Genomic DNA, 25,738 nt, shown 5'->3' on the forward strand with positions numbered 1-25,738 from the left:
AGAAAAATATTCCTAAAAAGGCATTCAAAAAGGAAGAAGGATATGAAACATCTCAACGTCTGACCAAAACAGGAAATTAAATGCAGTAATAAAAGGTACAACGTGAAGTATAGATTAGCTGAACTATGCACATCTTTCAAAAAAAAATCAATAACAAATCAGACATTGTTTACAATTAAACTAATTTTAAAGAAATTAATGAATTAATGTTACTGCTCAGTAATGCTGTTGGTCATAGCAATCCAGGGACTAGTATGCTTTGAATAATGCTGAAGAATATAATTCAGCAAGCCTATTCCATATCTGACTGCATGTGGCTGTAAAGAAAACTCAGAAGTTAGACTTTCCTTTTGTTCACTCATTAAAGAGCTTTTTTACACATTATATTTCTTTAAATTTTACTTTGAAGTAGAATCAGTTTAAAGAAAAGAAAAATACTGTGGTTCAGAAATGAATGCAGCTATTAATTGAGCAAATAATATAACCAAGTCCATTTTCCACTTTCATTTTCTTCCTCATGTTCACTTAGATCTCTAAGATTGATCTTTTTGTATAAATGTCATGCACAAACTTTCACACTAACACAAGTGCTAGATCAGAAATCATGTTACAAAGATTGCTGTAACTATAGATAAATTTGCAGACAACACTGCAAAACCTCCTCTAATTTACAGACTGAATTAAACAGACAAAATGTCTTATTAAATATTTTCTATTTTGTCTCTGAATTTTGATCTATCTCAAGTTCCTACACCTGAATTCCACCATTACTTTTAGGAGTAAAAAGGAGGGTATTTTCTAGATCTGAGCAATCTTTAACAAGGAAAAACAAAGGGAAATAAGAAGAAAAATAGGAAATTCCACACCAATTGGTGAATAATTAGATATAAGTAAGACTTGGAAATGTTCTAAAGTTCTTGGAGAAATGCCTTGGAAAAACACAGTTTGATTTAGGATTTTTACACAGGTAGGGAAGATCATGCTTAATTACACAGCATGCTTTGAAATATTTCTGGTTTTATAGATAAGAGAATTTCTCCAGATTCTGTAAAGTTGCTCTTTTAAGTACATCTGAAAAAAATTCTTGCACAACAGTGAACCGTTAACACAAGTCTTACAGCATGCAGGAAAATTAACAAAAAGAGCAAAAATATATTCTAGTGTATATTATGTACCATCATTCTCTTTGAATTCCACCAACAGTATAAGATTATATAACACAAAAAAATAAACTGTGGAATCTTTTCCACTCAGTTCCTACCCTCCATTGTTGAATAGCTCAAAAGTGAAGATAATATTCTAGGAGGAACTTAAATTTTAAGTGGTGTCAAAAAAACCAAAACTCTCTCTTTGAATTTAAAAAAAAAAAAAAATCTTCCATTTTATTAACTGTTTCTGTAAGTAAGAGATGAATGTTCACATTCCATTACATTGTCTCTTATTTCTGTATTTTATAGTGAACTCCTAGGCACAAAAAATTTTCCTCCATTATTTATTTCTTCAAAGTCTTCTATGCTTCTGTAGACTATAAGAGGACTAAACTAACCTGGTAATAACCTACAATCATGTGTGCTTTTGCAGTATGGAGGGAAAGGCTGATGAGGGGTTGTCATGTTAAGGACATTTCCCTGCCCATCCATCCAGGAATTACTCTGGCAGTCTGTCTCACACTCCTGAGCTGGGACTACTCCACAGCTACACCCCACTCCTCACACAGTCAGACTGGGTTTCCACACCAGCTCAACCCCAGGCTTCCTATAGAAGAGTCTAAGGTGTCCAGATCCCTAAAATATTTTAATTATGGCAAAATAACAAAATAGCAGCTTGAGCTGGGTGCCTGCTGGGAGGCACTCTGAGAAAAGGAATCCCTTCATACCCCAGTCTGTGCAATGGAGGTCTCGCTCTTCCAGCTGAGTGTCCAGTCACCTCTGCCTCTGCCACGTCTCTGAGTGTCCAGTCACCTGGATGGTGCCAGAAGCCCCTGCACATCTTTTTGTGCAAAGGGTCAGCAGCTCACTGACCTCCTCTTGCCTGGAGCTCCCAGCCGCCAGAGCTGAACCTGCGGCTCAGTCAGCAGCTTGCAAACTGAGCTACCTGCACCAAATGTATTCCTCAGCAGCCCTTGAACGGTAATCTGAAATAGCCCTTAATATTCTGTTTCATATAATGGCAATCCAAATTAGGTTTCCCAGATTTGTACAGGATCCCAAATGGTAGTGGTTTATTCCTTAAATACAGATGTTATTGTTTCTGACAGATAAAATTTTGAAATAATTACATTTGGCCGTAGGTCAGTAATTCTCTCCCTTTTATGCTTTAAGATCTACAGGTAGTCCTTTATAATGGTAAAAATTTTAATATTTCAACAACATTTCAAGTCCTTTGTATAAGATGAGTATTAGCATAGCCCTCTAAAATGCAGCAAAGTCATGACGCATCGTTTTGCTAACGTAGTTAGAATTATAAATCCTACTTCATTGAAGTAGAATAGAAATTTACAAGAAAAAAGAGAATTTCCTGAGAGGAAAAAAATGCATTTATATTAATAATTCACTATTTTAAAAAATAAAATAGTTTCTACCTGTAAGTTGAAACAAGTGTTTTTGTTTTTGTTTGGATATTTCACTTTCCCCTCATTCCTCTAAAAGCTCAACTCCCTGAGAGGACATTCTTCTGTACTTGCAAGTGTACTGCAGAGTTTCTTTGCCAGCAATGCTTATAATAAATGAAAAAAAAGTGGTTTTAAGCCCCTAAGTAGAAACAGTCAGAAGCAGGACTAGCACAGAGGAATCCACCAGAAAAAGCATTCCAGTGGTCTGCTGGGTGAGAAGGATTTAACTGGAAAATTTAGCAGTGTGGAAATTTATGGGACTGATCTGCAGGTCTATGGTTCAGTAGAAAACAGATAAAAGCCTTGCTGAAAGGACCCAAGTCTCATTTATCAAAGAGTCCTAGAGTGAATGACAAACAAGTAAAGAGGTGGACACACTCCTATTCAGCTGTCAGAGGGACCAGGTTCTGAGGACATTCTTATCTGCTCTGGGAAAATAAAAGTGGGCAAAAAAATCTGCTGACATCCTTTTCATTTAGTACCCAAGAGAATTATGGTAAACCAGAGAGGATGGAAGATCCTTGTAAGTCTTCCCTTTCAGAAACTAAGAGAAAGAGAGAGCTTTTCAGTTAAAAAATAAATAACATATAATCCTGGTTCTCAAAATACTAGACATCTTCTGAGAGCCTGAATTCTGATACTTTAAAGATTTTTTCCATTTTATTTTTGCATTATCCTTAAATTAATATGTACTATTGAATTAAAAACATTCTCTACATACAAACAACACAAAAGAACGACAATTTAGAAGTATCTTTCTAATGACCCTCTTTCTGAACACCATTTTGTGTTTTTTCCAAAATGCAGAATCTGCGAAGGTAGGATCTGCATGTTTCACCTAGTAGTGGGGCTACACAAAGAAACAATATCAGTTAAGTATCCCCCTCATATCTTAATTTTCACTTTCAGAATGAAATCCTTAACTGATTTTTCTTGCTAATATTATGTCTTATTAAACACAATATTTTGTGGTTTTGTAATATAATATGTATAGGTGGCCATTGAATCTTAGTATGTATTGTGTAGGTGGCCTTTCAGCCATAGTACAATATATGTATTGTATAAGTGGCCTATGAGTCTCAGTAAAATATATGTATTGTATAAGTGGCCTTGCCCCAATCCTAATTGTTCTAAATGGGCTGCAGCTGTGAGAAAACTGCCCAGAAGATGCGGGACTCTAGAAATATGATAACAACAATAAGATAAAAACAAGTGGTGACCCCGACGTGGTGGAGATATGCAGCCTGAGAGCTGTGGCAGCCTGAGAGCTGTGGAGGAATATGCAGCCTGAAGAGCTGTGGAAGATGTGACAGCCTGAGAGCCATGGAGGTTAAGACAGCCAAGAGCTGTGAAGAAACATGGTCTTTGAGTTGAGGAGCTGTGACAGCCAGGAGCTGAGAAACATGGCCTTTGATTCAAGGAGCTTTGAGTAATGGTGGGTTATGTGTATTTTAATTGTAAAATTGTTAAAAGAAAAGGGGGAAATATAGGTGGCCATTGAATCTTAGTATGTATTGTATAGGTGGCCTTTGAGCCATAGTAAAATATATGTATTGTATAAGTAGCCTATGAGTCTCAGTAAAATCTATGTATTGTATAAGTGGCCTTGCCCCAGTCCTAGTTGTTCTAAATGGGCTGCAGCTGTGATGTCCTTAATTGGGCAGCAGCTGTGGCTAGTGAAGATAACTGGGATAAAAGGGGGTGGGCTGGGTGGTCAGGGAGGGCATTGGAGGAGCCCTGACAAAGAAGCAGGAGCAACACTGCTGTGAAGAGCTGCGTGTGAGAAAATCATCCAGAAGGTATGGGACTCTAGAAATATGATAACAAAAATAAGATAACGACAAATATGGTCTCTGTAGGACTAGATATTGAAAAATAGAAATACTAGAAAATACCTGCTTTTTATTCATTCAGGGCAAAAAGAAATGTAAAGAAAAACCCCATGGCATTTAGTTAATGTTTTTAGTTAATTCGTTGATTCAAACTACATTTACACCTCTTTGTCTTTTCTTCCTCTCTTAAAAATTGCAGTGGTCTTTAGCTTTACTGGGATTTATTTCCCATAAGTAAATTCAAAGTAGGTATTTTAATGACAGAAATAGAAAAGGTTTTAATTTCCAAAACTTATTAAAAAAATCTAAAAAAAAAAAGAAAAAATGTTTGAAGTTCAAATGAAAGACAATATCTGAATAAAACTAATCCCCTGGAGAATCCATGGCACCTGCCAGATTCTGTAAAGGTTTTATAAATGTTGTCTTCTGCAAAGTTGACTGCAAACATCATAAGGCTTTAGGTAAATATGTATACCAGCCTTTTTGTTTGAGCAGAAATATTGAGCTTCCTGCCATTATGATTATAAAATATAGAAGATTATGTCATGGGGTTTTTTTACTATTTGATTAGTGTTGTCTTTTTTTTTTCCTTGGGATCGAGTTTCAAATCACACACAGAATGAAGTGTTTGAAAATAGTCTTCCTTAGTAATACAAGACTGGCAAAACAAACCATTTAGAAGCCATTCATGAGTAAACATACAGAAACACTAATGCTGGGAAATAAAAAATTTCACTGTCTGATCCACAATAACAGAATGACTCAGAAAAATTCTCCACTACATGAAAATAATACTGTTTACATTGCATAATGTAAAATGTTTATCTCTTTGGCTGAGGCAAAATACCACATTTTGTGTGTCTCATTGTGTTAATTTGATAACTGTATCAAATTAATTTTATCTGATGATTATTTCAGGCATTGTGCTCTTAGTATTTCCTTCTTTTTTAAAACAACACTAGAATAATAAAAAAAAACTTACAAAAAAATCTGCAAAACAGCACAGTACTTAAAATAAGCATATTTATCTTCTGTGGGATCTACTAAAGCATATGCTATGGTACTTACAAACATCATCATTAAGAGAGAACTTTTACATTTACTTCACTTTGCCTTCTTCCTGTTTTTGCCATATTACAGATTGAAACACTACTGTTTGGACAATAACTATAATATCTTACTTTTCTTCATAATACATTACTAATTATTTATCTTTTAATGTGCTTTGAACATGGAAACTCAGCTGCAGGCCTTCAAGTATGTCAGGGAAAGATTTTTATCCAGATAAAAGCATTTGAATTTTTCATCTGACTTCCTCATATCCAAATTTCAGAGATATTTCCATCTGTGTAAAATCTATGGAACTAGAGTTTTGGTCCTAACTAACAACAGGAAACGTCAGAACACATTTCAGTAACAATGTTCTGAATATTAAGAAAAGGAAAGAGTGAGCGAAGAGTAGTAACTTCTGCTGCAGACAAGCACCTGACCGCTGGCCTCAAGGACCACACAATGCTGCAACATCTCCCTCTTCCAGACACGACACGGAAGCCATCTGAGGGAAGCTACTCCACCTCTCATTTACTGACCTCAGACATGAATTGTGTACAAGAGGAAAAAAATTTTTTGTCATGGTTTTTCTCTACATCTGTCTTGACACTGTAAGAATGAAAATGGTAATTGCATTAAATGCCAATAGTTTCAGTTTGTTAACTCAGAAATTTACTTTTAGTACCAACAGTTGATCCACACTGAATTACACATTACTGCCATCCCACTGTCAATCCTCTGCAATGTGGTAAGGTAAATAATGAAACAATTAACAGAAACTCTGTGTAGCCATCATAACTGTAAAAGCTGAGATTAATCTTGTACCCAAGCTTATAACTTGGACTTAAATTGCAAAACTGAGAAAGATCAAACCCAAATGTATTACTTTTTTCTTATTTTTACAAAGTGATTGTGTGATAAAGGCTGCAAAGTGAAAACAGCCCTTTGAGAAAGAGGCCTAAGACATTTGACAATAGATGGATTTTTATACAGCTGAAACATGATATGTATAATGAATTTAGTAACACTTGACATGTAACTTTAGTAGATATTCTTGAGCTAGTTTCACTGCTGCCATCTCATCTCTCCTGATGAAACTAAGAAATTGGTGCATTGATCAGTTTGAAAGATGACTAGGATTCTTATGTGGACAGCAGCAGATCATATGTAAAAGGAAGCTGTGCAGGAGATACATTATTCATGATGTAATTATAAAATCCTATATCCTAGAGCAATAGTAACTATCTATAGGCCCCTAAACTTACATTTTACAAAAATACTACAGTTTTAAAACCTTGCACTGAGTTTCCTGACATATATTTCAAAGCTTTTAGGTACTTGTTCCAGTTAGTTAATACACTGAGATAATTACCTTTGTCTTTTCAGAAAGGTAGGTTTCCATGCCACAGCTGAAAATACTGGCTATTCCCACTCTAAATACCTGGACACTATTGGTTGGATTTGCTCTCTGGGACATTCACTTGTTATTTTCAGAAAATATAAGTGGCCTGATAATTTTATACTCTTTTCATTTATCTTGTGCTATTTTGTGTAAAAAAAAAAAAAAAAAAAGTGAGGTTATCTGCTGAGATCCCATGGGCCATGTAATCTTTGTAAATTGTGTAAATTGTTAGTCTTTAGAATGACTAACAAACTTTACTTTTGCCAGTGAAATGAACAGACATTAAAGTATCTAAATCAAAAGCCTTGCTAATTTTTCAGGACCTTAATATAATAAAGGGCTAGGATTTCTTAGTGACTTTTAAACACTCAAGGAGAAAAAAGAATTATTGAAAGGCAAGAACATATATGTAGACTGGTGTTTTTCTACCTAGTTTTTTTTTTTTGCCACTAATTTAAGCCATATGCTGCATAGTCATTTTATGAGAGTGTAAAATTGTTCTCAGTTTGTATACATGTACTTTTATTTATTCTTTAATATTTAGGTGGAATGTAGATGTGTTTTACTCAGTTTTTAGCACATTTCAGGTTGAAGTGTTCTCTTGTATCTTTTGTTTTCACTTAGAAATACCATTTACAGTTTACTATTATTTTGACTAAAATCAATAGAAAGGACTAAAATATTAGCAAATTGTTTAATTAAGGAACATGTAACATATAAAACTGTGAAAGAATCCAGAAATTTCCTCAATTCTATTTCTGATTCTTTTTCTGGAAGTTTATTTTAGCATACAAGACTTTTCAAAAAATATTAATCTGAAAGTCATCAATGTAACATTATTTTTGTTATGTTTCTTTGAAACAGGCAGTTTCATAAAGACATGAATGAAACCAGTAATCTGTAAATTATTTCAAACATTACAAAATTTTAATATATAATTGTTTAATTTTTTTAATTAACTGTGTTATTGCATAATAAAATTGAATTGACAACTTCAACCTTTACTTGCAAAAAAGAACATAGTTATTCTCCTTTGCAGCCAAATAGTTCTGCTGGCAATTCAGAGAAAAGAAATGGGTGATGTGGTTTCCTAATCCAACTTTTAAAAAATGTTTAGTTGACTTTGGACAATGATTTAGTTATATCAGAAAAATAATAAAGTTAGAAGAGAGAATTTTCTGTCTATTTGCACATACTGCATTTCTAGGAATCTCTTAGTAATAACATTTTTTGTGATCTAGATTGATTTAATGATAAAAAATAGCTTTTATCCATATAGTAAAGGGATATCTATCAACTTAGCCCTAGCCTTCCCCCTATGACTAGCCACCCTCCTAACAGGACTGCAAAACCAATCTGCCACCTCCTGCCAGCAGGCATTCCCTCCCTACTGATCCTTGCCCTAATCTTAATCGAAACAACAGGAGTAGTTATTCGTCCATTAGCACTGAGTGTATGCCTAAGAGACCAACAATTAGAGTTTTTTCAGCGTGTTCAAATTTCTGAAAATTTGATTTAAAACAATAAACAAAACAATTTCTAAAATGAAAACATACCTCTTTCCAAACACTATAATTTAGACATTTTTCAAAGATCCAGATTATCTGTAAATCAGTTTTTAAGGGACTTTAATATTAGTCTGACAGGTTAAGAAATATTTAAAGTTAATGATAAAGATTTGTCATTTGACAGAACAATATAGAATCAGCTGAAAAATAAATTTTACTTTCCTCAGACTTACAAGACCTTCCTATTATTTCTCCAGAAAAAGACAAGGCTTAATTTTCATAAGGAAGTTCATCATTGTGTTTCTGATATGCTAAGATTTTTTTTTTATAATCACCCTTGCACCCTTGCAAATACAAAGAATTTATACAGACGTAATTAAAAACTTGTTAGTTTGTTAGTGTGCTTTGCATCTAAGTGCAGTCCAGGATTAATCCAGTGAGCTACAATTGTGCAAAAATTATCGCACTCCTGCTAACGTAATGTCAGCTTTACTCTGTAATCTCAATTTGGTCTGAACATGTTTGTTCTAATGGCACCTCTACTGGCATGAAATAGTAGTCTGTAAGTTGGGGAATCTGTTTTTCACCTGGTAGTATCAGCAAACATGATGCTTAGGGACATGGTTTAGTGGTGGGATTGGCAGTGCTAGGTTAATGGATGTGATGATTTTAAGATTTTAACATTAGCAATTCTAATCTAAAATGTTTGTATGATTCTATGAATGGAGCAGCAGTTTGTATCTTGAATTTGTAAAGTATTTTACTGCATTTTGAATAAAAATATTGGTTGTAGGACATAACACTCACATCTTACTGTTCAATATCCGTTTTTTCTCCTATTTGGTAAGAAGTATATTGCTAGTACTGCTTGCAACCATATGAAGTCAACTGCATGCATAGTTTTCTGTGCGAAAATATCCTAATTTAGGAAAATATCAGTTCTCCATTTGATCTCTAAATGTGTTGTTCAGACACTTCATGTGAATGATTCATTATATTTTGCCACATACCATCTTTAAGGCTAGAAAATGGCATTTTCTCTTCTTGTCTTGTTTCTTCCCATTAAAAAATTATTTCTGACCATCTAGTGGCATTATCACGATACAACTTGGAGCACTGAAAAACAGCTCCAGAATAAAAATGCGTTTATTTATTGAGTATGATACAAATAACTCAGTTGCCTGAAATCAGTGTAGCTACAATATTGAGCATCGTATGCCAGATGTCTCTGAAAGTATACTGTATTCTCACAAAACACATCAAAGGAAAGGAAAAATGAAACTCATTAATTGAGGTAATAAAGATTTATGTTCAAGCAGTGAGGTGATGAAAATGAATACCACTGTGCTGAATGGAATGGAACTGTGACTATTGAAATGAATTGAAGATATACCTCAAGTGATTTCTGTGGCTTTAGGAGATTGCTTTTAAATTTGGGGAAAAAGAAAAATGAAAGATTCTCCCAGGAGTTAGCGCAGATGATCTTTTCCCAGTATTGCTCATTCCTTTGCCCCTTTGCATCTTTTTCTGTGTGTGCAGTGAAACAAGACTCATTTTCCTGTCTAGAGAACTTCTGTTTCTTTAGGGACTGGGTTTAGTCTTTGCTCTAAATCCAAGTCCTAAATTCACCAAACCAAAGGCAAAATTTCAAGTGTGCTCATCTTCTCTGTTAAACTTCAGGATTATAGTAAATTTACTTTTTCCAAACAGACTTTTTGGTATCTTTAACATATAGAAATAAGTATTAGCAGCCAGCATTATAATGCAGCATGGTAGTAGTAGTTGTCCATATTACAAACATTACACAAATTTTGCTGTTGAATAACAGAACGATGGGTTCTTTACTTAAAAAAATAAAAACCACCAACAACTTGCTGTTGGCCATTCCCTCCATATCAAGCAGTTAAGATATTTCTGCTCAAGCTATGCCATTGAGTCTCTGGCATCTGAACCTGTTATTGAGATAAAGCAAAACTATATAAAACAAAACAATAGAAAGTAAAGCAATACAAAAATTGGAGAGAAAAATGTTTCCATTTAAAGCTCACTAAGTATGCCATGTGTGAGAGAGAGCGAGATGCAAATTGTATATTAGGTCTATGAATTTTTTTTTCATGATAAGAAGCAACTTTCTAAGTACTACAGAGAAAACAACTATTTCAGGTATAGATAAAGGAGCAACTCAGTGATTAATAGATATTAAACACATACTATTTGTTTTTCCTAAGAATAATTAATCTTCTTTCATTGTCTTTTCTAGAGTAGTCACCGGAAGGAACAAAGTAATCTAGGAGTGTTTTCTGTTGCTGCTTAAGTATTTGAGAATGATTTACTAAGAAGTATTAATTCTTAAGTTCAATGTACTCAATAAAAAGTTATCCCCGAAAAACAACCTAATGAAAAAGTTACTTAAGGTTAAGTATTATAATAATTATAATATAAACAGTGCAGTGGGAGTGGCTTAGTACTTTAAAAATAAATGGATAACAGATTTCTTTCACTGAAACTCAATTTACAGTAACCAGTTGTTATGATTACAATGAAAATATATCAAGGATAAAGAAATTTTATAACTTACTCTTCTCCAAGGCACATCCTGTTGTTTTGTCTCAGGATAGAGATCTAAAAAAGATTAAGAAACATTTGATATTACTGGTGGTAATAGTCACTGTCAAATACCATGGTTCCCTTTATACATATATTTTTATTTGTTGATAGGTAGAGTCAGAAAGAATTATGATTTTCAACACCTCATACACATATTAAAGGAAAAATTAGCAAATGAAAACATAGATACTGCTGCAGTTCTATTTTTCTTTCTATTAAATATGCTTCTGAATTTTCCTACAGATCTCATTATCGTAGAATCATAGATTGGTTTGGGTTGGCAGTCACCTTAAACATCTTGTAGTTCCAACATCCCCTGCCATGGGCAGGGATGCCTTCTACCAGACCAGGTTGTTCAGAACCTGATCCAGCCTGGACTTGAATTCTTTAAGGGATGAGGCAGCCACAACTCCTCTGGGCAAACCCTGTTCCAGTGCCTCACCACTCTTATTGCAAAGAATTTCATTTTAGATTATATCCAAGTGCATTTTAAATTGCATTTTTCATAATCGAATGTTTGAATTACCTCATAAATGAAAGCCTACAATTATGCAGAATTCAGTTTTTGTACTACGGGTCACAATTTCAAAATATATACCTTTGTAGATCTTGAAACATATTTTCAAGCTTGAATCAGCTTGCAGATATTAATGACATTTAAAGACTGGCTCAGATAAAAACTCTATAATGCAAAACAGTTAAATTCACTGGTTGTGAGCCTGTATAAAACATTCTATTAAATATTATATATTTTTTCTTGGTTTTGGGATTTTTATAATCTATTTTTGATAAAGTATGGCTCAAGTAATAGTAATTTGATAACAATAATCAGGGTAAGTTATGAACCTGAACTCTAGCATTCTTCCATCTGAGTCCTTGATATTGTTGCAAGAAAAAACTCATCTGTGGAATTTTGGTATGCCACTGGATAATTTAGAAATATTTATAATAAAGGATGAAAGCGTAATCAGATTGATCTGAAAATTGACATTATATTCACAAGGGATTTGACTGCATGCAATACCTATACTCACATTTCCAATATGCATATCTTAAGCTATTAGTTTTTTGAAGAATGAAAAGTTCAAAAACCTTATTCCTCGATTTTTCCCACCAATTTTTCTGTCAGTATGCACTCCTACTATATAAACCCCTAGTATTAAAACTGTATAGACAATGTTCACATAAGTATTCAAAAAAATGCTTCTGTTCAGCAAAACTTATGGTGGTTACAAGTATGAAGAGATGTAAGCTTTAAGAATAACAACAGATATATTTAGAGGGCCAACATTTACCATACCTTGGGTTTAACCCTGCAGTAATTAGAAATTATGAATCTCAACTGTCCAAATAGAAGAAGATTGATTACTTCCAGGAAGAACATATCAGTTAGTGGAGACAGAAGACAAAACTAGTCTTGAGCAATTTGACTGTATAAATAAACAATACTGGAAACTGAGGTAGGATCAAGACTTTCCAAATATAATTTTGGGAATACGGATACCTGAGCAGAAATCAGGTAAATGTAGAAATTACAGGATTTATATCAGGAAAGGTGTATACTGAGTGCACTACCTGACTGACTATACAGCTTATTACAGCTCTATACATGTAGTTCCCCTGCAAAAAAAAAAAAAAAAAAAAAAAAAAAAACCACAACAAAAAACACCCAAACAAAACAACAAAGGCATGCAAGACATCAAACTAGCCTGCAAAAAAAGACCAGCTCTAACAAATCTAAATGCACTAAATTATTTGTAGTATTTAGTATTCAAATCAATTGGGCTTTGAGTTTCCTTGTTTCATGAGCTGAATTACGCTCTGGCAAGTTATTCAAACTTTTAAACATTGCAAGGTTAAATTTGTAATTAGCAGTGGCCTTAATGTAAAATAATAATTTACTCCTTTAGAAACTAATGGAATTATCTAAACACTGTGAATGCCTTCCACAGCTCACCTTTAAGAGCAGTGACTGATCTTGTCACTTGTCAGATTTCTTAAAGGGTTTTAAGCAGTGTTTACTGATAAATATCTATATGGAGTACATGAGAAAGAGTACATCATGTTTTGGAAGAATTCCTTTAATTTTCTTTAGGGTGATAGCATATCCTTGAAGTGAAAGGCAAGGTTACTGAATTCTTTAGATTTAGAAGTTAGATTTAGAATGTTTAACTTTTAAGTTAGACATCAGTGAAAACAAGAAGGGCTATTTCAAAGTGCGTAATTCATAACATTTTAAAAACCTCCAAATTTGTAACCTGCAAGATTTTCTTTCACACAGCAAATTCCTAAATTTAGGATGTCATTCTCTGGCTAATAATTATGCAACAACACCAAATAGTTATTCTTCAAAGCAGTCAAACCATTTGCATCCTGTGATGGCTCATCACCAAAGTGAAGTATATTTTGCTGCCAAGTCACATGTTTCTCTGTGAAACAGGTACTCCCTTCTGCCACCCTTAATCCACTCCTCAAAATACTAATTTTACTCTTGCGTTCCTTTATTCACTTAAAATCAGAGGTATTGGACCACAGTCTATCCAGACATAATCACTGGCTTCGAGCAACAGTTTAATCTTCTATAACACATGTCAGTTTCCCTAGATCTAAAGATTATTTATGTTTTACTTGGAAGACTAATGTTTACAAAAAGACAAAAAAATAAAGAGTTACTGTTAAGAAAACAGACAGGAACTGAAGGAAAAAAAATGGTATGCACTGAACCTAAACAGACATCAAAGAATTTTTTTTGAGCTTTTATGAATATGTTAATAACACAAATAGGTTTCTGGGACAATGATATTTGGCCACTGTGAATTAATTCCTTCTTCCCTTATTTACATTGCTATCAATTGAAAACGAGGACACTGAAGTTATATGGTACAATGATAAACTGTAAATGAAGACTGTGTTTGGTTGTCCACCTTCCCAGCACCTCAACAGAAAAGAATCTTACTTCTGACTTCACCTGGTAAAGCATTAGACTGTGAATGAGCTATTTCATAATCCCGCTCCTTTCATGTTGTCTGGAAAAAGAACGAAACAACCACCACAGAAGGGCATAGCAGCTTTTTTTTTTAAAGAAATATCTGTATTTTGGGATCAGAATTTTGATACTGTCTTTAAATAGCACATTTGTTGTTCTCTGAACTCCAAGGCTTGCTGCTTTCTCACTGTATGCTCATGATGTATTTCATGTAGAAAAGGGGAAAAAAAACCCCTCTTCTGGACAGTAGATTGCTGCACTCAAGAAATTTTTTCTGGTTTTGTGGGGTTTTTTTGGTTTGTTTGTTTGTTTTTGTTTTGGCTTTTTTATTTGTTTGTTTTTAATGCATTTTGTTGAATATGTTATAAATAATGCCTAAGCCCTAAGACTTGTGAAAGCCATTTTGGTATGTTGAAGATAGGTGTAGATTTGCCAAAATTTGTAAGTCATCAATGTGATTTCATCAATGTGATCTCATCAATGTGATTTCTAAAGGGACCCATAGGGTAGCTGTTCAGGAGCTTTCCCAAGCAGCTAATTCCTTTAAAAATCCAGTCTGCAAGTCATATCTCAGAGTTCAAAATTAAAGAGATAACACAATGCCTAGACAGATGCATCAACAGCTATTCTGAGATTATTATGGAGGCATTTTAATCAAAAGCATGTGATCCTTTTGCAACTGGGACTGAGGGGAAACATAGGGTATCTGCTATGATGATATGTGTGAATACTACTCCTATGGTTATAAAACCACTGTGTAAAAATTAACCTTATTTATGGAATGGTATTTCTTATTAAAGTTGCGGCTGGAGGCCTTTAATCTGGCTCTATTGTGCCAACCCTAAAGTGTTAGTCAGTAGTATGAAATATTTACTATTTGAGACAAAGAGGAGACAAACAGTGGTAAAATGGGAAAAAAAATCTATCAAAATTAAACCTCTCTTGAAAATGCATTCAATTACTGTCAAAAAGACTTGAAGTACTTAACCTTTAATGTATAAATATTTGCTTTATATTGCTTTATTGGGAATTTCAAGCTAAGAAATCTGTGGTAGTTAATTTTCTCGATCTCTGTCAAGAATCTTCTTTGCAAAGGCCAGCCAACTAGGGAATATCTAATTGCTCACAACATCTTGTCAATTATAGGTAAATAGACACACTAGAACAGCAAGAGGGTTCAGAATGGGGAAACTAAATTAAATAATTATTTTTGTACCAAGATCCTTCTGTTAGGGAAGAAGTAAATGATACTTTTTAAAAGCTATTGCTAAATAGCAATAAAAATTATGCTATTTCAGCCTAAATTTAGACATATGTTCCTCAAGTATGATAGTACAGTGGTGAGTAAGCTTGCTGCAGCATGCAATTTGGGCCCAAATCACTGAGATTGTGTATTTCCCTTAAGTTTGTAAAGAGTTCCTTTACCGTAAGAAAGCAAAAAACTTAAGCAACTGTGAATCTGCACGCTCATACTGTAGTTGACTCCTATTCTGCTCTTATACATTTGATACAGAGTTACACTTAATTGTTATACCAATAATGACCTAATAAATGCAATAACTCTTCATCGTATACATTCGGCATCATACTTTGTAAAAGTGCATCTGAACATTATTCTTTCAAAATCTCCGAGGGACTCTATTTACTGACAAAAATAGTAGTTATAGTAATTTCTTAATTAGCTAAATAGCACTACCGGATATCAGTTCAATCTAGTACATCCCAAGAAGATCCATCACTATCTCAAACTCTTTGAGCCTTGCTTTGGGTGCTGAAAAAGGACTTTCATAGTTCGACCTCAACCAACAGCTAAGCCCCGCACAGCCACTTGCTCAATCCTATGCCAATGGGGAGAGAACATGAAAAGTAAAAGGTAGTTAAGCAAGGAAAGGAAAAGTTGTGCACACAAGCAAAACAAATCAAGGAATTAATTCACAGCTACCCATGGGAACGCAGGTGCTCAGTTATCTCCAGGGGAACAGGGCCCATCATGCACAGAGTTACTTGAAAGACAAATATCATCTTTCCAAATGTTCTGCTCTCCCTTCTTCTTCCACCCACTTTATATACTGGCATGGTGCCACAGGGTCTGGAATATGCCTTTGGTCAATTGGGGTCACCTGTTCCAGCTGTGTCTCTTCCCATCCTCCCAAGAACCCCAGTCTCCTCACCAGTGTGGCAATACAAGAAGCAGAAAATGTTTTAGTTCTGGGCAAATCCTGCTCAGTAAATAACAAAAAGATCTTGATATTATCAATGCTGCGTTCAGCAATTGAACCAGCCCAATTACAGCCACAATTGTACCATATTATCAGACTGCAGCTCTGACATCAACATGTCACACCACTATACTATTACATGGATGGGAAGATAATATTAGTCTATGATGTCTGCTTAATTTTTACCAGACAAAATGCTTTCTGTGCAATACATATAGCATTGAATAGCAATATTTCTACAGATATTTAATTGATATTTATGCATCCGCTTTATGCATTTACTTTATAATTTCTTTTTCTGTATTACACTTATTTTATGCTTTTCTTTATGTAACCCTGATGTAGACACAACAAAAATATGTGCAGCATTCTCAGACGGCACTGTTCATCCAATAATCAAATCCAAGCTATGTGATTTGCCCTCTGATTTTCACCACGGTAAACTCATTTCTAAGTTCTACCACTACTGATTTGAACACTCCTCTTTTTAAGTCTGGATCTCAGATCATAACATCTCCAAGAGCTGCAGAGCATACTAACTTCCAACATAAGTCTAGAAGCAATATCCCCACCTATTACCAGCTTGCTTATCTCACTTTAAGATTTTTTGTGAAGGCTGCCCCAAATAAATACTTAATCCTACCTAAGGAAGGTTGTCAACTAGCTCTAAAACTTACCAAAATCTCCAAACCAAGCCAAGCAAACCAAACCAACAAAAGAAGAAAAGAAATGTGTAAACACTCCTATCTTCCTTTTAGTTTTACCATTTCTGTATATGTAGAAGACATACCATGCACAAGTAGAGATACTCCATCTACTTCAAATTCATGCTTGACATGTCCTTGTGTTTACATGACTTTGTCCTCTCAAAAAAAATCCCTGTCACTGAAAGCCTCACTTTTATTCTTCTCTGCTCCTTCTATGCAGTCATAACCAGTTACATTTTATGTCTTTCTCCAGTCTCCCAAGTTTAATAAAAACAGCTATGTAACTATGGTATCTTCATCACCAAAAGCATGGCCCTTTTTTACAATTGCGACTTTTTGGCTTATGTACATTTACCATTTTCCCTGAGTAACTTGACAGGAATTATCTCATCATGTAGTATGCACTCTATTTGAAACTCCCCTGGCAATGTACAGAACATTAAAAAGCTTTTGCTGCTATCCAGTTATCTTTTCTGGTTCTAGTTTTAGTATTATTTCTTTCTGAGAAAGTATCTCAGAAGCCGGAGTCTCAGACCTCTAAAGAAAATGGAATTTTCTTCCCCATATCTTGGCTGCTAGTGCTTTCGTTCCTGTAGAACTGTAGATTGAAGCACGATAATTTTCGAGGTAAGTTTTTTGTCAAACTGAATCTTGAGACATCACTTATATCAGTGGGATAGGAAGTTTGTTTGGCACAGTTTACACAGAAGAAAAAGAGGACTTCCATAAAGAAGATGGAATAAAGTTCATTCTTTATAATAATGAACTTTAAAAAAATCTGTTAAGAAACTCTTTTACTCTACGGAACATATAGTAAAGCGCTGACTAAAATAGCTTGCTTCAACAAACACATAAGTGGTAATATGAGCAAATAACAAAGGGACAAAAAGCCTTTCAAAATATGCTCTCTCTCACACACAGCATAATAGTCTGTTGTTACAAGGAAGGGATAACATTCTATCCAATGCCTGCTTTTCATGCTATACAATTTGTAAAACAGCTCTTTCAGAGATGTGTTTCTGAGCCAGCAGGCTGACTTTGAGTTCATGACTCATGCAGAACCCAACTCACAAGACCCAAAACGACCGCTCTGCTTTTTGTAGTTGTTAAATTCTGTGCAAAATGGGACAGTTTGTATAGGGAAGGCTGAGCAGAACTTCAGTCCACAGTAATCAACATTTTTTTCTCCCACTGAAAACAAAACAGCTAGTATTACAAGTTTAATTACAAGTCACAGGAAGTTGGGACAGCTTTATTTTATCAAGAATATTCTCTACCTAGATATAGCTGGAGTGGCATGGAAGTGCAATTGTCATTGCTAGCGGTTAGTATGAAAAAAATTACCACTACAAGGAGAAGAAATGTCTCAGGAATTTTTGGGAGAAAGCTCAAAGCTAAAAATGGAAGATACTGATCTACATCAGTTTGAAAGACATTAAACATTGGAGAAAATCCACTGTAAAACACATTTATTCTTATCATTTTAGTCCAGTTACAGGCAGTTTCTTAGTGTAGTGTTCATGATTTTCACTGCTTAGCTCTGCACACAAATATGCAGAGCATGTGAATGAAGTATTAATATATTCTAGAGTCAGATTTCAGCATTCAAAATTCAAATTCACTTGCTAAAAACTGGTACAACAAAAGCATATTAAGAATCATGTGATAAAACACTGAGGAGTCCTCAGCCTGTGCTAAGACCCAGCACCCGAATTTTGCATTGTTCAAGGCCTTTAACTGAAATTAGCTCTTGTCTGTCACTCTGTATTTAATGCTCACTAACCATTGTATTATATTTTGTGCACTTCTGAAGCAGATCTTTCACATCAGTTTCATGTAGAAGGCATCTTGTTTGTAGTCCTAGGATACTAAATGAACTGAAGCCTAGGCAGTGGAAGATGATTAATTTAAAAAGCCTGGTCCAAACTCTAATTAAACAGTGTGAACATGTGTTTTTAAAACAGAGTTTTACTGTAACCCACTTTAGTTGTAAATCTTAAAGCAAAGCAAGACAACTTTACATTTGTGGATGATGCAATTAAAAATAAAAGACAAATAGAGGAGATATTAATTCCAAGATCTAGTTGCTTGAGCAAATAATATTTCTAGAATGCTACTATTTCTGAAATGCTCAGTTGTAAACACTTTCAAAAACATCTGCATATGAAACAAACTGTAAAACTATCTGTGACATGTCTGTGCTGTCAACAGATGATGTGATATAGCAAATATTTAATATAGCAAGCCATCAACAGCGGGTGGATTTTTAGAAAGATCTACATTAATTTTTAACCAGATAAGTAAACATGAGGTGTCATTTTCTTAAAACTAAATTAAAGTAAAAGAAATGTAAACACATTAAAATGTCTAAGTTATAATCAGCCACCTATTAGTTTATTTCTCTACTTTAGTGGATTAATTTCTCTCTTTTTCTTTTTAACTCCAAAGGAATTGTATGATACTAAAGACAGAAACTATTTAAATTTGTAGACATGCAACCAGATATTTCTTGGAGACAAAATTTCTGCTTTATTAACTTTTCTGGCCAGGTCTACCTTAAACCTTCATAATCTATTTATAATAAAATCAGAAACTATTTACTTGCTATACAGCACCAACAACTATATCTGAATTAAAGTGTCTCTAGCAAGGAATTAAATATTTGTATATATTTTTTCCTTTTCATATTATATATGATACAGCAAAATAAAAATCAGAAGAACAGTAATTCCTGCCTTATGTAATACAAGTACTCATGTGTATAAAATTTATTTCCTAATATGTTCCATAAGGTTGAAGTCTTCTTTATTTTTGCTATTCACCTTTCAACAAGCCCTGTTTCTGAATCATGACAAATGATTCTTTACATATTAGGACACTCAGTTCACACTGATGAACTAACAAATTAAAATGTAATATAAAATGATGACACTGAGAATGTAAAAGACAGTCCTTTTGATGTCAGGAAAGAATTCATCATTAGGCCAAGATTTGCCCTTTAATTAAAACAATACCACACTGATAATGTTGAACAAAATGCAGTTTTGAGGAATTCAGGGAAATAACACTAAAATGACAGAAGTTATCACACATTTTTTGTCCTGAAGCAGTCATATTTCATTACACATAACTGAATGTTAGAAAGTAGTCTAGTGTGTTTTGCCATCCTTGTCTCAGGCTAAGGTAATCATTAGTCTTAGAGTTTTTCTCTTCCCCCCTGCCTTTCTTTTTTACCTGTGCTTACCCAAAAGGAAAATGAGCCATGGTACTTATCAGCATAATGCATACATCACTGATACCGAAGGCAACTTTCCATGGCTGAAGCCATAGGTTAGCTGCAAAGCCATTAGTGATTAAAAATAAAAAAAATAAAAACAAAAACAAATATCTGTGAATCTAGGCTATAGCTGAGTGATAAAGGCAGAAAAGTCACAAAACATGACAATGTTATTTGCATCAATATTGGATCAGAAAGGTGTTAAAAGACCAAGCAAGAGAGGTGAAAAAATTATCCAAAAGGGGATTGAAAACAAACTTCCTAAAAGAAGAGTGATAATTATGTCATAAATTTTTCAATCATGTATTTATTTGCACTCAGTCTAGAAAAAAATATTTGCCTGAAAGGATTTTTTTTTCTGCACAAAAGGATTGTAAACATCAGATTATAAAAATAATACAATCATTAAAACACCCTTAAGATCTTAAGGACAAAGACTTTAGACTAAAGAGATGCTAACATTTCAGATTATTGAAGATGACACATTCAGGTTTTAAAAAATTATTAGGTTTTTTGGACTTGCTTTAGTTTTGTTTATCTCTGTTTTAATTTCAGGTTGCACAAATTAGATTTTAGTAATTCTCATTTCAATTTTATATCTTTCAAAGATATCTGCATATGAAAAAGGTTATTTATTATATTAGTTATCAATAGCCTATAATCTTTCCAAAGTTTCATGAAATTTCTTAAATAACTTCTGTCTACAATCACTGGTGAAAAATAATATATCACACAAAAAACCCATTATAAATTAGACAAATTTCATTTTCTGATAAAAAGGAAGTCTCAGAATGAAGAAGCATCATTCTATATGCAGCTATTCTTGGAAATAAAAATATTAGTTTACCTAGGAGTCATGTTTCCAGAGAGCTAGATGTTGTTTATATTCTCTATTATTTATTAATTAAATTAGAACATGTTTGCTATCTGTATCTTTTATCAAGTCTCCATTTTATCAGGGAAAAAATCTTTAGTTATTGTATCCAAGGATTAATATGATAGGCATAACTGAGACTCACATGTTGGGCTTTTGCTGACTTCACTGAAGGATCAGCTATTCTTTATATTCCTGCAAGATGGAAGACTGTTTTTGTACATTAAAGTAACCTAGGTTAAGGCAGAACTTCACAAAATCATTTTGTTTCTCTTAACGTATCCATGCTCTCAACTTATACTGTTTACTCTGAAATACAGTGAATTTGAGGTTGAATGCACAACATATTTTTGTAATTCATCCATAATTTATTAGTCATATCAAATATTTTACTTAAAACCTAGCTATACATACTACAGAATGATAAAGTTTTATAAAGAGAATTAAAAAGTCAGCATTGAAGGAAGGTACTAAATCTCTTCTTAAGTTTAATTATGAAAACAGAAATCATGGGGTTCAGTAACAGTAACTTTTGTTTCTACCAGAGGAAAGCTAAAGATTTTTAAACAGAATAGAAATTAGAGAAATTATTATGTTTCCATAGCATCTTGGTTTGGCCTGAAAGGGTGAGAGAATTTGATTCCTATGATTGCTTTAAAAAGTTCAATAATATAAACATTTGGATGTAAAAATCTCACATGTGCTCAATTTCAATTTAAATACTACCTTTGCTGTTGTTTAAAGATTATTTTCTAATGGTGGAAATGTCTTTTCCTACTTTTCCAAATATATACTAATATTTAGGTAGGGTTTACTCTACCTTTTTTTAAGATGAAATGTACTGCTACTATATAACTGCATTCTTGGCTGCTGAAAATACGAAAAATACAACCCAAAAGACAGATCTTCTGGACCAACTTCACTTTTTGTGGTATAACTGCTTCTCATGTCAAGTTTTTCCTATGTTTTCACATTCCAGTGATGTTTGTATGAAGGGCCATTTAGGAGAAATTACACACAGAACAGAATACATCATTTTAGATGCAGTCATTGCTAACAAGAAACCCACGGATTTTGTCTGTGTGTGTGCCTGTGGCTGTGTGTCCATGTGTATTTTCTGTCTGTAAGTCAAAGTTCTTGCGCAGTTTTAAGCACATGGTTACAACCTACTTCTTTTCTTGCTGCAAAAGACAGCTTGATGAATTTGTATGACTTGGTGACTCATTTCCACAAACTCATAACTCCTGAGCTTAAGATGGATACCCAAATTAAGGTTAAAATAGATTTATAGCTAGAGTACAACTTACAGTCTGACTACATTCAAAGGCACTGTATAACCGACGATGAGTGTAGGAATGACTTCTGGTTGTTTCTGCCATAGTTATTAAGCCATTGACTAACTTAAGGTAAAAAACATCCCTGGAGGTCACCAAGGCTAACAATCTCTTCGTGTGGTCCACCAGTAGTGGTCAGTGTGGTTGGCTCAGTACAGTATATACAGATTGTATATGAACAGTACAGGGCCAGAAAAACACTAAGACTGGTACTTCAGGTTAAATACTTGATTGGTTTGGTGTGTTTGGTTTTCTTTGGTTTAGTGTTTTGGGGTTTTTTATTGTTTTGGGTTGTTTTTTTTGGCTTTATCTTTGGGTTTTTCTGGGGGGGGTGGGTATTTTTTGGCGTTTTTGAGAGGAGGTTTTTTTATTTTGTTTTATTTTCCATAGAGACAGAATTAATTATTGTATTATTTGTATTTTTGTATTGTATATTATGGAAGCATTGGTTTCTTCTGGAAATATTTATCACATATTAATCAGAACTATTTCTGATTACTGAACTGTTTCTGTTTACTGAACTGTTTCATTCATTTTAAAATGGTGAAGACAGAGCAAGGGCACCTCTTGTCTTCACATATGCCAGTATGATTCAAGTTCCACCTAAAACTGCATTTTGTATCTACTCTGATCATAGGCCTTGCTACGTCCATCTGTTGCTTTTCTTCTTTATTTTCAGTAAATCTTCTTCTGTGGAGTTTTATTCTTACTGTGATGTTGCTCAAGCAGTACAGGAGTTACAGGATTCTGACTGCCAGGAGACCTGCCCAGAAGATCCACTTACAGCCAGTTGTTGATGTGCCCTAATCCCACAGAGCCTACAGACAGACCACAGCTGCTGAACATTGTGTAAGAGAAACAGGACAGTGGAGATAGAGGACCAGTAGGACAAGCTCAATGTAGAAATAAAAAGCAAAGAATATACATTCTAGAAGTCTGAAAGTCCAAACACCAGTGTCAAGACTGACTTTCTAAGAATGGAATGAATATTATAATAACCTCATAAGAGAACAGGTGATTTAGGACTTCTGTGAATACATGATCCTGCAGTCTACTGCATTCCCCAGGAAGAGGTGGTGTTGCAAATGAGAACCTCTACTTAAGAGTGGAGAAAGAGAGTCTTGCTCTTTTTAGAGAAGGCAGATGATTATCTCTCTGGGTAGTGTAGGTTTTCTAGAAACAAAGTTCCTAAGACTGGATATTTTTCAGAGCCCTTCTTTTTTTGTATTGGGATGAAATTTAGTCACGACACCTTGTACTTGCAAGGTGATTTCCCAGAGCTCAAGCAAAGTAACTAGTGGGGTTTTTTTAAATCTTCTCTCAGTGCTGGCTACTGTTTGCTTTTTAAACCTTGAAGCAATTGTTACAGGTTACTTTGTCTATATCCTAAATTTATTTTCCCTCTGGAAGAATAATGATCTTTCTATCTCTTTCTTTTGAATATGACTTCACAGCAGCTAAAAGCTTGCATTGAATAACATTTTAGTTAGCCCTAAGCTAATACAAGCTGGACCAGATGCCAACAGAGAGGCTTAGAAGAGGAGTGCCATGGAGATGACAGACAAACACCTCCCAGTAAGGACAGGCTGAGAGAGTTGGGCTTGTTCGACCTGTTGAAGAGAAGGCTCTGGATAGGTCTTCTAAAAGCCTGGATTTAGGAGCCCTTTATTTAAGGAGTGTAGTGGCAGGATGAAGGGTAATGGTTTTAAACTGAAAGAGGAGAAATTTTGATAGATATTGAGAAGCAATTTGTAATTTGACTGAGAAGCAGATGATCTTGAATAAAGCTTCAAATATCGTAACTCAGAATGTTCTCCACTCTTTTTCTTTTTCTTTTTCTTTTTCTTTTTCTTTTTCTTTTTCTTTTTCTTTTTCTTTTTCTTTTTCTTTTTCTTTTTCTTTTTCTTTTTCTTTTTCTTTTTCTTTTTCTTTTTCTTTTTCTTTTTCTTTTTCTTTTTCTTTTTCTTTTTCTTTTCCTTTTTCTTTTCCTTTTCCTTTTCCTTTTCCTTGTTTTTTGTCCTTTTTTTTCTTTCTTTCTTCTTTCTTCTTTCTTCTTTCTTCTTTCTTCTTTCTTCTTTCTTCTTTCTTCCTTCTTTCTTCTTCTTCTCCTTCTCCTTCTTCTCCTTCTCCTTCTCCTTCTCACAGCTTTTATTGCTAAGCATATTGCGGTATGATATAGAATATCCCTGTAGTCATTTAGGGTCAGTTGTCCTGGCTGTATCACTTCCAACTATTTGTTAGTCCTCAGCCTCCTTGCTGATGGTGTAGTATGAGAAGCAAAAAGTTCCTTGAGACTCTGTAAATGTTGCTCAGCAACAACTAAATAATTCCAGTGGTTAACACGCTTTTCATCACAAATCCAAAAACATACAAACTATGAAGAAATTTATTCAGGGCAAGACCAGTATATTTAATGTCTCTTATAGAGGCATCTCCTGTTTCTGAAGCCTTATCTGTCTGAGCAGATTTGACAATACTGGCTAGTAGAACGCTGGCTCTACAGCTTCTGTTTTGCCTAGGAGTGATCAAAAACCAAAGAATGATGCCCACTCTGCAACCAATATTTCTAGTCTATTTTCCACAGGATTTGTGATGCAGATGACTTTAAGAAATACTCAGACAATCAGGAAAAGGCTTGCTGGTCCTCTTAGACAGCTGTTGATTTTCTTAACAAAACACCCTAACATAGAAACTCCATACTTCAGTTGAATTAATCAGTCTTGCACTATCTCCTTTTAAATGATAAGCATATGATCAGCATGACAAATATGACTGTCCAACTCTACTTTATGTTGAAGGGAGATGTTGAGACTCATCAATTATTATAGTACCTTCATAGGAGGCAGATTTTCAAGAAGTAAATCACATTTATCTTTGGGTAGTATTGATCAATCTCTATGGAGCAATGAAACTCTAGGATATCATGTTCCATATCAGAAGAGGTAGGTTCATGTAATAGTAAGTTCTCATCTAGAGATTTCAGAAAGTTCTGGTGAAAATTATTCTGGGAACAAGTCAATTCAGCTACACACTAATGCTGACTTAAAGGACAATGAGTGTTCTTAAGAGAAATGTGTTATTGTCAGGTACATTAAGGCACCAGTTGAAAGGACACCAGAACCATTTGAGCTGTCTTTGGACACTGATGGGCTGGCCAGAGAGGGGAAGATATGAAGACACTGTAGCCAAGTCAGTTTCACAGTTGAGGTTGCAGTGAACGAAGCAGAAGTCACTTGTCATACTCTCTCATATATCCAGAGAATGTGGGTAGGTGTGAAAGTTCTTGTCCCCTACAGTAGGGAAAAAAGATGATAAGAACATAGGTGAAGGA

At 34.3% G+C, this 25,738-nt stretch overlaps 1 protein-coding gene across 42 annotated transcripts in view; it reads right to left on the reverse strand.

The window, feature by feature from the left end:
- PTPRD (protein tyrosine phosphatase receptor type D) overlaps window positions 1–25,738 on the reverse strand; it is a 1,159,824-nt gene that overhangs the window by 767,328 nt on the left and 366,758 nt on the right. For all 42 annotated transcript variants that reach the window (XM_064736588.1, XM_064736631.1, XM_064736633.1 and 39 more), the window contains exon 5: window positions 10,982–11,025. The gene's annotated coding sequence lies outside the window, so the exon portion shown is untranslated. The remainder of the gene's footprint in view (window positions 1–10,981; window positions 11,026–25,738) is intronic.

The sequence above is a fragment of the Zonotrichia leucophrys genome, chromosome Z (genome assembly GCF_028769735.1).
Source record: "Zonotrichia leucophrys gambelii isolate GWCS_2022_RI chromosome Z, RI_Zleu_2.0, whole genome shotgun sequence".
In the NCBI taxonomy this organism is placed as follows: Eukaryota; Metazoa; Chordata; class Aves; order Passeriformes; family Passerellidae; genus Zonotrichia; species Zonotrichia leucophrys.